Raw genomic sequence first — 15,691 nt, 5'->3', positions numbered from 1 at the left:
CAGTGGCCCTACTGTCACCTGTGTAGACGACTCTGGCTCGGGGGTGTAAGGAACATTAACCTCCCCCGCTTGAGAAATGGGTAAAATGGGTTGACAGGCACCAAGTCTTGAGTTTGCCTGGGCGTGGCATATGGTTCTCTGTGCGAATGGAAGTCAGTGAATGAATGAATATTTGGGCAAGCAAGATAGGTCAGCTATCAACTCTCACCTGCTTTTCTATGCTTGAGACCCAGGTTCAAGACTGCCCTTCGCTGCACTGGAGGGAATTGTGGTGCTATTCTCTCTCTCTCTCTCTCTCTCTCTCTCTCTCTCGTCAGCTGGGATCTGTGAAGCCCTGCTGGCAGCAACACAAAGTAATAAAGAAGAGGGACAGTGTGGTGGTGAAACCAGTTAACTGCACATAAGTACAACACCCAAGCCTATGTGCAAGGACCCGGGTTTGAGCCCTGGAACCCTACCTGCAGGATGCTTGCTTCACAAGTGAGAAGCAGGTCTGCAGGTATCTGTCTTTCTCTCCTTCTCTCTATCTCCCCATCCTCTCTCAATTTCTTTCTGTCCTATCTAATGAAAAAGTTTGAAAGAAAAAGAAAAAAAAATGGCTGCAAGGAGTGGTGGATTCATAGTGCCCAGCACCGAGCCCCAGCAACTGGAGGCAATATATATATAACAACAAGGGCAAAAAAAAAAGGGAAATAAAATTAAATAAATTTAAAAAGCCTCATATATATATATGAGGCTTTAAATTTTTTCTATGTATTAGAGGCTTTTTAAAAATTTGCTTTTATGGGAGTCGGGCTGTAGCACAGCGGGTTAAGCACAGATGGCGCAAAGCACAAGGACCGGCATAAGGATCCCGGTTCGAACCCCGGCTCCCCACCTGCAGGGGAGTCGCTTCACAGGCGGTGAAGCAGGTCTGCAGGTGTCTTTCTCTCCTCCTCTCTGTCTTCCCATCCTCTCTCCGTTTCTCTCTGTCCTATCCAACAACGACAACAACAATAACTACAACAATAAAACAACAAGGGCAACAAAAGGGAATAAATAAATAAAATAAATATAAAAAAATTAAAAAATTTTTTGCTTTTATTTACCTTTTTGTTGCCCTTGTTGTATTGTTGTAGTTATTATTGTTGTTATTGATGTCATCATTGTTGGATAGGACAGAGAAAAATGGAGAGAGGAGGGGAAGACAGAGAGGGAGAGAGAAAGGCAGACACTTGTGGACCTGCTTCACCGCCTGTGAAGCGACTCCCCAGCAGGTGGGGAGCCGGGGGCTTGAACCGGGATCCTTACACCAGTCCTTGAAATAGACAAGTTTTGGAGAGTGGAAGATGGCTTACCTGGTAGTATGCACACTTTTCCAGGCTCAAGGACCCAGCTTTGAACCCAGCCACCACATGGGAGTCCCTGCATGGGAGAAGCTGCATGAGCGGTATCTCTCCTTCTCTCTCTGCCTCTCACCCTCTACCTACAATAATTAAATAAATGAATAAATAAAAATAATCTGCCACAAGAGGAAGAATTGTGCAGATGTGGAACCCCAGCAATAACCCTGGTAGCCAAACAAAAAAAAACACTAAATGGATTTAAAATATATTTTATTTATTTATTTTCCTTTTTGTTACCCTTGTTATTTTTTATCATTGTCATGGTTATTATTATTGTTGTTATTGATGTTGTTGTTGCTGGATAGGACAGAGAGAAATGGAGAGAGGAGGGGAAGACAGAGAGGAGGAGAGAAAGATAGACACCTGCAGACCTGCTTCACCGCTTGTGAAGTGACCCACCTGCAGGTGGGAAGCCAGGGGCTCAAACTGGGATCCTTGCACTTTGCGCCATGTGTGCTTAATCTGCTTTACTACCACCTGACCCCCACTAAGTGGATTCAAAAATTTTTTTTCCTTTTTTTTTTTCCTCCAGGGTTATTGCTGGGCTCAGTGCCTGCACCATGAATCCACCGCTCCTGGAGGCCATTTTCCCCCCTTTTGTTGCCCTTGTTGTAGCCTCGTTATGGTTATTATTATTACCATTGTTGATGTTGTTCGTTGCTGGATAGGACAGAGAAAAATGGAGAGAGGAGGGGAAGACAGAGAGGGGGAGAGAAAGATAGACACCTGCAGACCTGTTTCACCGCCCACAAAGATAGACACCTGCAGACCTGCTTCACCGCCCGTGAAGTGACTCCTCTGCAGGTGGGGAGCCGGGGGCTTGAACCCGAATCCCTACGCCGGTCCCTGCGCTTTGCGCGCCACGTACGCTTAACCCACTGTGCCACCACCTGACCCCCGATTTTTAAAATTTTTATATATTTTTTTACTAAATGGATTTTTAAAATGCTTCCTCTTCAGCTAGTCACAGCTACCCTCACTCTATGGGTCCCATGGCCCAAGGAGGCTTGCTGAGAATAGTCCCAGAGAGGTGACAGGTGCTCAGAAGCTACCAGCCAGGCAACCAGGCAGTGTCTCCTCCAGTTGAGCACACAAATTACCAGGCACAAGGACCCTGGTTCAATCCCTCAGTCCCCACCTGAAAGGTGGAAGCTTCACAAGTAGTGAAAGAGTGTTGCAAGTATCTCTCTCTTCCTCTCTATCTCCCCCTCTTCTCTCAATTTCTTTTTCTTCTCTCTCTCTCTCTCTCTCTCTTTTTGCTGTACAATAAATGATGGTAATAATGAGAAGAAGGAGGATAGGCTGCCAGCTATATGTTTCCTTGTTTCTGATTTCCTTAAGGGGTCATTTAGGTCAGCAGGAAACTGGGGTACTCTCATGGGGTCATTGTCTAATAAAGTGGGCTCTGTACTCCCTTATGGCTATCCTTGCAGGGCTGGCAGCCACAGGGAGGGGGACACAGACTGAGCTTTCTGGGTTAGCTGAGTGACATTATCTAGTTTGAAAAAACTAACCAACCCACAATGGGCACGTGGTGATGAGAGAATTTTAGTAAAGAGAGGAGGGAGATGATGCTAATCCTGCCAGATGAGTGAGAAGCATTGGATCAACCTTCTCGTGGTGCATCCCGTGAGTACCCATTTATTGGGGAAACTGACGATCCTTCCTAGCCGACTGAATCCACATGGATCCCAGTCACTTTCAAAGCCAGCAACAAGCAGACATCAGGCTCAACCTGACGCTGTCGACTGCCTACGGAAGAAGGGCAAACGCTAGAAGAAGAAGTGAGAAGCCAGTCTGTCACCCACGGTCCCCTGAGACCAGTGATGGCTCACTGGACCCGACATCCTCAGGCATGTCATTTAAGCAAGTACTATCTGCTGACTGAGAAAAAAAAAAGTTCTTGCCCCCACACCTATGGTCATCTAATCTTTGACAAAGGGGCTCAGACTATTCAATGGGGAAAGCAGAGTCTCTTCAACAAATGGTGTTGGAAACAATGGGTTGAAACATGCAGAAGAATGAAACTGAACCACTGTATTTCACCAAATACAAAAATAAATTCCAAGTGGATCAAGGACTTGGATGTTAGACCACAAACTATCAGATACTTAGAGGAAAATATTGGCAGAACTCTTTTCCGCATAAATTTTAAAGACATATTCAATGAAATGAATCCAATTACAAAGAAGACTAAGGCAAGTATAAACCTATGGGACTACATCAAATTCAAAAGCTTCTTCACAGCAAAAGAAACCACTACCCAAACCAAGAGACCCCTCACAGAATGGGAGAAGATCTTTACATGCCATACATCAGACAAGAGTTTAATAACCAACATATATAAAGAGATTGCCAAACTCAACAACAAGACAACAAATAACCCCATCCAAAAATGGGGGGAGGACATGGATAGAATATTCACCACAGAAGAGATCCAAAAGGCTGAGGAACACATGAAAAAATGCTCCAAGTCTCTGATTGTCAGAGAAATGCAAATAAAGACAACAACGAGATACCACTTCACTCCTGTGAGAATGTCATACATCAGAAAAGGTAACAGCAGCAAATGCTGGAGAGGGTGTGGGGTCAAAGGAACCCTCCTGCACTGCTGGTGGGAATGTCAATTGGTCCAACCAACCTCTGTGGAGAACAGTCTGGAGAACTCTCAGAAGGCTAGAAATGGACCTACCCTATGATCCTGCAATTCCTCTCTTGGGGATATATCCTAAGGAACCCAACACATCCATCCAAAAAGATCTGTGTACACATATGTTCTTGGCAGCACAATTTGTAATAGCCAAAATCTGGAAGCAACCCAGGTGTCCAACAACAGATGAGTGGCTGAGCAAGTTGTGGGATATATACACAATGGAATACTACTCAGCTGTAAAAAATGGTGACTTCACTGTTTTCAGCCGATCTTGGATGGACCTTGAAAAAATCATCTTGAGTGAAATAAGTCAGAAACAGAAGGATGAATATGGGATGATCTCACTCTCAGGTAGAAGTTGAAAAACAAGATCAGAAACGAAAACACAAGTATAACCTGAAATGGAATTGGCATATTGCACCAAAGTAAAAGACTCTGGGGTGGGTGGGTGGGGAGAATAAGAATAATCCTTTCCAAGAAGGATTCAGAGGACCTAGTGGGGGTTGTATTGTTATATGGGAAACTGGGGAAAGTTATGCATGTACAAACTATTGTACTTACTGTTGAATGTAAAACTTTAATTCCCCAATAAAAACAACCAGGAAAAAATAAAACAAAAAGAAAGGAGGGGAGACAGAGAGGGGGAGAGAAAGATAGACACCTGCAGACCTGCTTCACCCCCTGTGAAGTGACTCCCCTGCAGGTAGGGGGCCTGGGCTCTAACTGGAATCCTTAGGCTGGTCCTTGGACTTTTCGCCACATGCGCTTAACCTGCTGCACTACTGCCCGACTCCCCCCAAACAGCATCTTTGAATGTAGGCTTGTATGTTCCTAGAATCAGTGAAACAGCAATTTCAGTGTTTCACTTTTTATGCAAGGCTAATCCAATTCCAACATAAAAAAATATATAGCTGTGCAAGGTCCGGGAGGTGGCGCAATGATAAAGCTTTGCACTCTTAAGCATGAGGTCCTGAGTTCAATGCTGCAGCACTTGTACCAGGGTGATATTTGGTTCTTTCTCTCTCTTCCTCTCTTTCTCATAAATAAAATCTGTAATATATATATATATTATATATATATATATATATATATACACAGCCTTTGATTATAAAAAAGAAGTTATTAACCATTTTGCTATTAAGGAAACTTACTCAGGGCCAGGATATAGCTCACCTGAGAAAGAATGTACCTTACCATGCGTGTTGAACTGGGTTTGAGTCCTGGCACCTCATGGGAGCATCATGAACAGCACTAGGATGGTGGAGAAGGGCTGTGTGTGTGTGTGGGGGGGGGTGTCTCTCCTCTCTCAGCACCATGGACAGCACCCAGGGAGCCCCATGGATGGTGAGGCAGGGCTGTTATGCTTAAAGGGCCATCAATATCCACTGCATCACCTCCCAGGTTGTAAGGCTGTGATGCTGTATCTTTTCTTCCTATGTCTCCTCCCCCGCCCCAATCTGGAAAAAAAAAGTGAAAAAAACTTAGGCTGGGAGCAGGGAACTTGTGTATGTGTGAGGCCCCACTGCTACAGAAAAAAAAAAATCAATTCAATTAAAAAAAACATTATTAACACACAGAAGAGAGAGAGAACTGGAATATTCCTCTGGCACATGTGATGCCAGGGATTAAACTCAGGACCTCATGCTTGAGAATCTAAGGCTTTATCCACTGCACCACCTCCTGGGCTGCTCATTCAAATGCAGCAGGAAATCTACTTACTCTCTTTCCTTCCCCTCCTCCTCCTATCCTCTTCTTCCTTCTCCACTTCCTCCTGTTCTTCTCTCTCTTCCTTCTCCTCCTCCTTTCCCCTCTCCTTCTCCTCCTATTCCTGTTTCTTCTTTTCCATCTCCTCCTCCTCTTGTTTTTTTCCTCTAGAGATTATACACACCAAACACCATCTTAACCATTTTCAAGTGTACATTTCAGTTGCCTGAGGGGGAGTCCCACTTGTGAAACACCTGCCAACATTTCATTTGATCTTGTGGATCTGAAACTCTAGCCACGATGCCCTCCCCCACCCCCATCTCCACTCTCCTTCCGGTTTCTGTGAAATTCAGGACTTTGCACAAGCAGACTCAGACAGGCTGGCCTTGTGACCGGCTGTATCTCTGAGCACAACGCCCTCAGGTTTCAGCCGCAGGGTGACATGCATCACATTCCTTCTCTCTCAAGGCTTGGTCATGTTCCTGTGGAGGTGAGCACTGTCTTTTGTTTATCTATTCATCCATTTTTTCCCCTCCTCTCTCAGCAACATGGACAGCACCCAGGGAGCCCCATGGATGGTGGGGCAGGGTTGTGTGTGTGGGGTCTCTTCTCTCTCAGCACCATGGACAGCACCCAGGGAGCCTCATGGATGGTGGGGTAGGCTTGTGGGGGTCTCCTCTCTCAGCACCCAGGGAGCCCCCTGGGTGCTTTCTTCTATTGGGTATTGTAAATGGTGTTGTAGTAGATAGAGATATACAAGCATTTTGGGGGCCAGGTGGTGGCACACCTAGTTGAACGCACATGTTATAATGAACAAGGACCTGGGTTCGAGCCCCTGGTCCCCACCTGCAGGGGAAGACTTTTCAAGTGGTGAAGCAGTGCTGCAGGTGTCTCTCTGTCTCTCTCCCTCTTTATTTCTTCTTACCCTCTCAATTTCTGGCTGTCTCTACTCAATAAATAAAAATAATAAAATAAATAAATAAAAGAGACATGCAAGCATTTTTCAGAGACCCTGTTTTTAAGAAAACATTTTATTGATTTTTTTTTTTTTTGCCTCTGACTTGGTGCCTGCATTATGAATTCACTGCTCCTGGAGGCCATCTTTTTTCATTATTGCTGTTGTGGCTGCTGTTGTTGGATAGGACAGAGAGAAACAGAGAGGAGGGGAAAACAGAGAGGGAAAGAGAAAAGTAGACACCTGCAGACCTGCTTCACTGCTTGTAAAGCAACCTCCCTGCAGGTGGGGAGCTGGGGCTCGAACTAGAATCCTTGAGCCATACTTTGCACTTCACACTATGTGTGCTTAACCCAGTGTGCTACAACCTGGCTCCTTATTTATTTATTTATGCTTCCAGGGTTATCACTGGGGCTTGGTGCCTGCACTATGAATCCACTACTTCTGTGGCCATTTGTTATTTTTTTATTTATTGGTTTGAACAGAGAGAAATTGAGATGGGTGGAGAAGATATAAAGGGAGAAAGATAGACACCTGCAGACCTGCTTCACCACTTGTGAAATGACCACTGTGCAGGAGGGGAGCTGGGGGTTCGAACTGGGATTCTTGTGTGGGTGGGTCCTCTATTAATTTATTTAATGACAAAGTTAGATAGATAGATAGATAGATAGATAGATAGATAGATAGATAGGACCAGAGCATAGCTTAACTCTGGCTGATGGTGGTACTGGGGATTGAATATGGGACCTCAGCACTTCAAGCAGGAAAGTCTTTTGCAGAAACGTGATGCTGTTTCCCCCACTCAGTAGTTTTATTTTAAAGTCTTTGAAAACACACGGTTTTTAGACAGGCTTTTTGAGCCCATTTTGTTTCCTGTGACTCGCCCCATTTATAGTGCACAAGCACCCCTCCCTCCCTTCCATGTTCTGGCCAGCACCTGTGATCTCTGTCCTTTGATAAAAAGTTTTATTTGAGGAGGCCAGGCGGTAGTGCACCAGATAAGTGAATAAGGTGCGAAGCTCAAGTACAGGCGTAAGGATCCCAATATGAGCTCCTGGCTCCCCACCTGCAGAGGGGTCTCTTCACTGGCAGTGAAGCAGGTCTGCAGGTGTCTATCTTTCTCTCCCCCTCTCTGTCTTCCCCTCCTTTCTTGATTTCTCTCTGTCCTATCCAACAACAATGACAGCAACAATAACAACAAGGGCAACAACTAGGGCAACAAAATGGGAAAGATGTCCTCCAGGAGCAGTGGATTCATAGTGCAGGCACTGAGCCACAGAGATAATCCTGGAGGCAAAAAAAGGTTTTTATTTGGGGGTTCTGGGAGGTAGCACCACAGATGAAACATTAGACTCTCAAGCATGAGGTCTCAAGTTCTGTCCCCAGTATCACTTGTGCCAAAGGGGTGTGCTGTTCTTCTCTTTCCTATCTCTGATTAATAAATAACATCTTAAAAATCAGCAAATAAGTTATTTGGGCTGGGAAGACAGCTCACCTGGGAGAGTGCCTGCTTTGCCAGAAGTGTGACCCAAGTTCAAGTCCCCGGCGTGCTACATGGGGCAGCTACATGGACATGCAGCATAGGGGCAGGGGTTGGTGATGTGTCCCCTTCCTTCCTTCCTTCTTTCCTTCCTTCCTTCCTTCCTTCCTTCCTTCCTTCCTTCCTTCCTTCCTTCCTTCCTTCCTACCTCCTTTTTCTTCCTTTTCCTTTTTTAAATTTTTACTTATTTACTTATTTATTTTGCCTCCAGTATTGTTGCTGGTACTCAGTGCCTGCACTACAAATCCACTGCTCCTGGAGGCCATTTGTCAGATTTTGTTGCCCTTGTTGTTACCTCTGTTGTTGTCATTATTATTGTTGTCACTGCTGTTGTTGTTGATGGATAGAACAGACAGAAATCAAGAGAGGAGGGGAAGACAGAGAGGGGGAGAGAAAGAGACACCTGCAGACCTGCTTCACTACCTGTGAAGTGACTCCCCTGCAGGTGGGGAGCTGGGATCCTTACACTGGTCCTTGTGCTTTGTGCCATGTGCATTTAACCTGCTGTGCTACCACCTGACCCCCTCCTTCCTACCTTCTTAACTTCCTTTCTCTCTCTCCCTTCTTTCCTTTCTTCATTTTTCTTGTTTTTTCTTCTTTCTTTCATTTTAATTATTCTTTCCAACTCTGATATCCAGCTTTATTGAAGAAATGTCGATTTACAGGATTTTTGTTGTCACGAGGCTACCTTTCTACATATCCCTAGATTCCTTAGAATTTAGATTATTGCTCTCTCTCCCTCTCCCTTTTCCTCTCTCTCTTTCTCCTCCTCTCTCTCTTTTTCCCTTTCCCTCTCCCTCTCCCCCTCCTTTTTCCCCTTTCTCCACCTATTGTTCTCATTAACAAATAAAATATAAAAAATTAGATTATTACTATTACTATTATTTTTGTTGTCCCAGGGTTTTACCTCTCTGGTGTAGTTATCAGCTATAAAGAGACAGAGACACAAAGGGAGAGATATTACAGCACTTAAGCCCCCAGTCACCCCCTCCATGCCATGCTATGAGGGCAGGGACTCAAACCTGGATCTTCTGTGGGACAAAGCAGGCATCTTCCCAGGAGAGCTATCTGGCTGACTTTCTCTGTCTCTGTTCTCTTTCTGAAACAGTTGACCCTGAAAAAGTGAAGGCCTGTCCGTGGGGGTGAGGTGGGGGGAGAGAGGGCGTTGCTTTGACTGTGGAGACACAGGCTGTGGTGGGGGTTGAACTCAGGGCCTCAGGCTTGCTAAACTTCCTGCTGAGCCTCCACTTCCTTCCCCTACTCTGTTTTTTTTTGCCTCCAGGGCTATTGCTGGAACTTGGTGCTTGCACTATGGATCCACTGCTCCTGGAGGATTTTTATTTTTTCCTTTTGTTGTCCTTGTGGTTTATCATTGTGATTGTTATTATTATTGTTGTTGTTGGATAGGACAGAGAGAAATGGAGAGAAGAAGGGAAGACAGAGAGGGGGAGAGTAAGACAGACACCTGCAGACCTGCTTCACAGCCTGTGAAGCGACCCCCCCCTGCAGGTGGGAAGCTGGGGGCTCCAACTGGGATCCTTATGCCGATCCTTGCTCTTTGTGCCACATGTGTTTAACCTGCTTTTTTTTTTTTTAATTATTTATTTATTCCCTTTTGTCGTCCTTGTTTTATTGTTGTAGTTATTCTTGCTGTCGTCATTGTTGGATAGGACAGAGAGAAATGGAGAGAGGAGGGGAAGACAGAGAGGAGGAGAGAAAGACAGACACCTGCAGACCTGCTTCACCACCTGTGAGGCAACTCCCCTGCAGGTGGGGAGCCGGGGGCTCGAACCAGGATCCTTATGTTGGTCGTTGCACTTTGCGCCACCTGTGCTTAGCTAGTTGCTAGGTGCACTGCCACCCGACTTTTTTTTTTTTTTTAATTCATGAGAAAGATAGGAGGAGAGATAGAAAGAACCAGGCATCATTCTGTGTTACATGTGTTACTGGGGATTGAACTCAGGACCTTATGCTTGAGAGTACAAGGTTTTATCCACTGAGTCACCTCCCAGACCACCATTCTGTTTTAAGTACCTGTTATCACTAGAGTGACAGCTCATCCTGGATTGTGTCTGCATCTCCTTGACGTCTAGGACCTTCCTGTAGATTCCAGGCAGCTATTGTGTGTCCCTTTGGAAAAGAATTTTGGTTTGTTTGTTTGTTTACCAGAGCACTGCTCAGCTCTGGCTTATGGTATTATGGGGGATTGAACCTGGGACTTTGGAACCTCATAACCATTTGTAGAAATATTATGCTATCTACTCTTGCCACTGGAAAAGGGTCTAACCAGATTCTCAACTATACATGATTTCCTTAATTTTAATGAGGAAGAGATGCAGAGAAAGACAGACAGAGACCAGAGCCCTGCTCAGCTCTGGCTGATGGTGGTGCTGGGGACTGAACCAGAGAACTCAGAGCCTCAGGCAGGAGAGGCTTTTGCATAACCACTATGCTATCTCCTCAGCCCACACCTTATTTTCTGGGTTCTTTCTGCTTCATAATTTTTTTTTTTTCAGGAGAGTCTTTTGCATAACCACTATGCTATCTGCCCAGCCCACACCTTATTTTCTGGGCTCTTTCTGCTTCATAATTTTTTTTTTAAGTCCTCAGCTCTACTTTTGTGAAGGTTTGAACCTGGAGCCTTTAGTGTTACAGGCATGAAGACTTCTCCGCATAACCACTATGCCAGCTCTCTTGATCTTTTTAAAAAATATTTTTGGGGCGCCGGGTTGTGTTGCAGTGGGTTAAATGCACATGGTGCAAAGTGCAAGGACCAGAGTAAGGATCCTGGTTTGAGCCCCTGGCGCCCCACCTGCAGGGGTGGGGGTCACTTCACAAGCAGTGAAGCATATCTGCAGGTGTCTACCTTTCTCTCCCCCTCCCTGTCTTCCCCTCCTCTCTCCATTTCTCTCTGTCCTATCCAACTACAATGAAAGAAATAACAATAATAATACTACCAACAATAACAACAACAACAGTAATGATAAACAACAAGGCATCAAAAGGGAAAAATTAAAAATATTTTTATTTCCCTATTTTTTATATTATTGCAGAGAGAGACATTGAGAGGGAAGAGAGAGACAGAGATGGAGAGATAAAGAGAGACAAGGGAGTCGGGCAGTAGCACAACGGGTTAAGCACTAGTGGTGAAAAGTGCAAGGACCAGTTGGAGCCCCTGGCTCCCCACCTGCAGGGGAGTCGCTTCACAGGCGGTGAAGAAGGTCTGCAGGTGTCTGTCTTTCTCTCCCCCTCTGTCTTCCTGTTCTCTCTCCATTTCTCTCTGTCCTATCCAACAATGACGACAATAACTACAATAACAACAATAACTACAATATATTAAAAAAAGAAAAAAGAGAGACACCTGCAGCACGGCTTCAACATTGCTGTGGGCGAGTCTACAGTACTTGGACTTGGTTTGCTTGTAAGTTCCTTAGGGCACATGCATTCCTTAGTTTACGATTTCCTGTTCTAGTGGACTTCTTTGGACTTAGTATCTGGGTAATGTTGGCCTTGTAAAAACAAGTTTGGAATTATTCCTTCTTCAATATTTTGGAAGAATTGCCGGAGGCTTGGCGTTAATTCTTTACATGTTTTGATAGGGCTAAGCAGTGAAGCCATCTGGCTCTGGGCTTTTCTTGGGGCATTAAATTTTTTTTTTTTAATGTTACTGATTCAGTCTCTTTACTTTTTATTGGTCTCTTTCAGATTTTCTGTTTTTTCAGATTTAGTCCTAGAAGATTCATGTTTCTAGGATTTTTTTTTCCTTTTGAGGTCCTCTAGTTTGGTGAATTCATGGTAGTTTAACCTGATTCTTTATATCCCGAGGTATCAGCTGTCAGGATTCCATTTTCATTTCAGGTTTTGTTGATTTGAGTCCTTTCTCTCTCTCTCTCTCTTTCTCTCTCCCTACCCTACCCTACCCTACCCTACCCCACCCCTACCCTACCCTACCCTACCCTACCCTACCCTACCCTACCCTACCCTACCCTCCAGGGTTATTGCTGGGGCTCAGTGCTTGCACTATGAATCTACCACTTCTGGTGGTCATTTATTCCATTTTATTGGACAGGACAGAGAGACATGGAGAGGGGAGGGAGAGACAGAGAGGGAGAGAGGAAGAGAGACACATGCAGAACTGCTTCCCACTTCTGAAGCGACCCTGCTGCAGGTGGGGAGCCAGGGGCTTGAACCAGGATCTTGTGTGGGTCCTTGCATTTAGTACTATGTGCGCTTAACTGGGTATGCCACCGCCTGGCTCCCTTCTCCTTTCTTTGCTAATCAAGTGAAAGTCTTTTTTAAAAAAAATTTATTTCTTTATTGGGGAATTAATGTTTTACATTCAAGAGTAAATACAATAATTTGTACATGCATAACATTCCCCAGTTTCCCATTTAACAATACAACCCCCACTATGTCATTTATCATCCTTCATGGACCTGTATTCTCCCCACCCACCCACCCCAGAGTCTTTTACTTGGGGGCAATATGCCAATTCCATTTCAGGTTCTACTTGTGTTTTCTTTTCTGATCTTGTTTTTCAACTTCTGCCTGAGAGTGAGATCATTCCATATTCATCCTTCTGTTTCTGACTTATTTCACTCAACATGATTTTTTCAAGGTCCATCCAAGATCAGCTGAAAACGGTGAAGTCACCATTTTTTACAGCTGAGTAGTATTCCATTGTGTATATATCCCACAACTTGCTCAGCCACTCATCTGTTGTTGGACACCTGGGTTGCTTCCAGATTTTGGCTATTACAAATTGTGCTGCCAAGAACATATGTGTACACAGATCTTTTTGGATGGATGTGTTGGGTTCCTTAGGAGTGAAAGTCTTGTTATTGTGCTTGTCTTTAACAAAACAAAACAGGGGCTGGGTGGTGGCACACCTAGTTGAGTGCACACATTACAGTGCACAGGGACCCCAGGTTCAAGCCCCTGGTACCCACCTGCAGGGGGAAAGCTTCACAAGTGGTGAATTAGGGTTGCAGGTGACTTTCTCTCCCTTTCTAGCTCCTCCTCCCCTCTCCATTTCTGGCTGTTTATATCCAATAAATAAATAAATAAAGATAATAAAAAAAACAGTGAGGGGGAGACAGCATAATGCTTGTATAAAGAGACTCTCATGCCTGAGGCTCTGAGGTCCCAGGTTTAATCCCCCACACCACCATAAGACAGAGCAATGCTCTGGTAAAAACAAAACAAAACAAAGCAAAACAAACAAAAAACAGGAGACAGGTAAACAGTGGCACATCTGGTTAAGTGCACACATTATAGCAAGGACCCTTGTTCAAGCCCCTGGTCCCCACCTGCAGGAGGAAAATTTCATGAGTGGTGAAACAGGGCTGCAGATGTCTCTCTGTCTTTTCCCCTCTCTATCTGCCCTACCCCTCTCAATTTCTCTCTGTATCTATTCAATAATAAATAAATAAAAACATTTAAAACAAACAAGCAACAACAAAACCCTCTTAGTTTCTGACCCACTGTGCTGTTTACCCATCTTCTTTTTAAAAATTTATTTATTCTCCACTTTGTTGTTCTTGTTGTTTTTTATTGTTGTTGTAGTTATTATTGTTGTTGTTATTGATGTCATTGTTGTTAGATAGGACAGAGAAAAATGGAGAGAGGAGGGGAAGACAGAGAAGGGGAGAGAAAGATAGACACCTGCAGACCTGCTTCACCGCCTGTGAAGCAACACCCCCTGCAGGTGGGGACTGGGGGCTCAAACCCGGATCCTTACACCAGTCCTTGAGCTTTGTACCATGTGCACTTAACCAGTGTGCTACCACCCGACTCCCTCCATCTTCTATTTGATGTTTTTCCCTCTTTAGTAGTTCCTCCCTTCTGCTTACCTTTGACTTAGTTTTTCTTTTCCTTTTTTTTGCTAGCTCTCTGATGTTACAGTGAGGTTGTTTATTTGAAATCTTTCCTTTTCCTTAAGTGTTGCTGTAAAGTGTCTTCTGAGCACTGCTTTTGTCTCACCCCATGAGTTAAAAAAATTATTTATTTATTCTTTTATTTATTTATTGCCTCCAGGGTTATTGCTGGGGCTCGGTCCCTACACTATGAATCCACCATTCCTGGAGGTCATTTTTTTCCCACATTGTTGCCCTTGTTGTCATTACTGTTATTGTTGCCACTGATGTTGTTGTTGTTGGACAGGACAGAGAGAAACCGAGAGAGGTGGGAAAGACAGAGGGGGAGAGAAAGACAGACACCTGCAGACTTGCTTCACCGCCTGTGAAGCGACTCTCTTGCAGGTGGGGAGCCGGGGGCTTGAACAGGGATCCTTATGCCAGTGCTTGCGCTTTGTGCCATGTGCGTTAACCCACTGTGCTACTGCCCGACTCTAATGATTTATTTATTTATTCATTTATTTTAATTACCTAAAGCTCTTCATTATAGAAAGCACGCTTAAAGTTTTTATTGGCAGGGTGATTATCCAGATACTCATGTTAAGATTTTTTTTAAAAGATTTTATTTATTTATTGATGAGAAAGATAGGAGGAGAGAGAAGGAACCAGACATCACTCTGGTACATGTGCTGCCAGGGCTTGAACTCAGGACCTCACGCTTGAGAGTCCAGGGCTTTATCCACTGTGCCACCTCCCAGACCACATGATTTATTTATTTAATAAGAGAGAGAAAGAGAGAGAGAGAGACCAGAGCATTGCTCTTGTAATATGGTGGTGGGGACCAAGGTATAGCACACATACATGGGGGCCCGGTAAAGCAGACATCTAAGCTAGAACTAGGCTCAACCTTGCTTAGCTTCTACAGTCTGACAAGGTTGGTTATTCAGGGTGGTATGAATCTCAACTTGTCACTTTCTCCCTCTTCATTTCTCCCTCTTTCTCTCTCTCATTCCACACATACAGAGACTGACGGGCTAGTGGAGTTGTGCAGGTACACAGTGATAATCCTAGTGGCAATATATATGTCTGTATATTGCAAGGTGATAAAAAATCATATGTGGTGGTCCAGGAGATGGCACAGTGGATATAAAGCGCTGGACTCTCAAGCATGAGGTCTTGAGTTCAATCCCCGGCAGCACTTGTACCAGAGTGATGTCTGGTTCTTTCTCTCCTCCTATCTTTCTCATGAATAAATAAAGTCTTAAAGATAATATAAGATATAAAGTTATATATATATGTGTGTGTATCTATGATTTCATATGTTCTGCATGAATTGAATCTTTTTTTTTAAAACAATCTTTTTTTAAAAAAGATATTTCCTTTTGTTGTCCTTGTTTTATTGTTGTAGTTATTATTGTTGTTGTTACTGATGTCATCATTGCTGGATAGGACAGGGAGGAATGGAGAGAGGAGGGGAAGACAGAGGGGGAGAGAAAGACAGACACCTGCAGACCTGCTTCACCACCTGTGAAGTGACCCCCCTGCAGGTGGGGAGCCGGGGGCTCTAACCAGGATCCTCTTGCTGGTCCTTGTGCTTTG

Source organism: Erinaceus europaeus, chromosome 15, assembly GCF_950295315.1.
Source record: "Erinaceus europaeus chromosome 15, mEriEur2.1, whole genome shotgun sequence".
NCBI classification, from domain to species: domain Eukaryota; kingdom Metazoa; phylum Chordata; class Mammalia; order Eulipotyphla; family Erinaceidae; genus Erinaceus; species Erinaceus europaeus.
The sequence above is the reverse complement of the archived record's forward strand: the minus strand, read 5'-3'. Positions refer to the sequence as shown.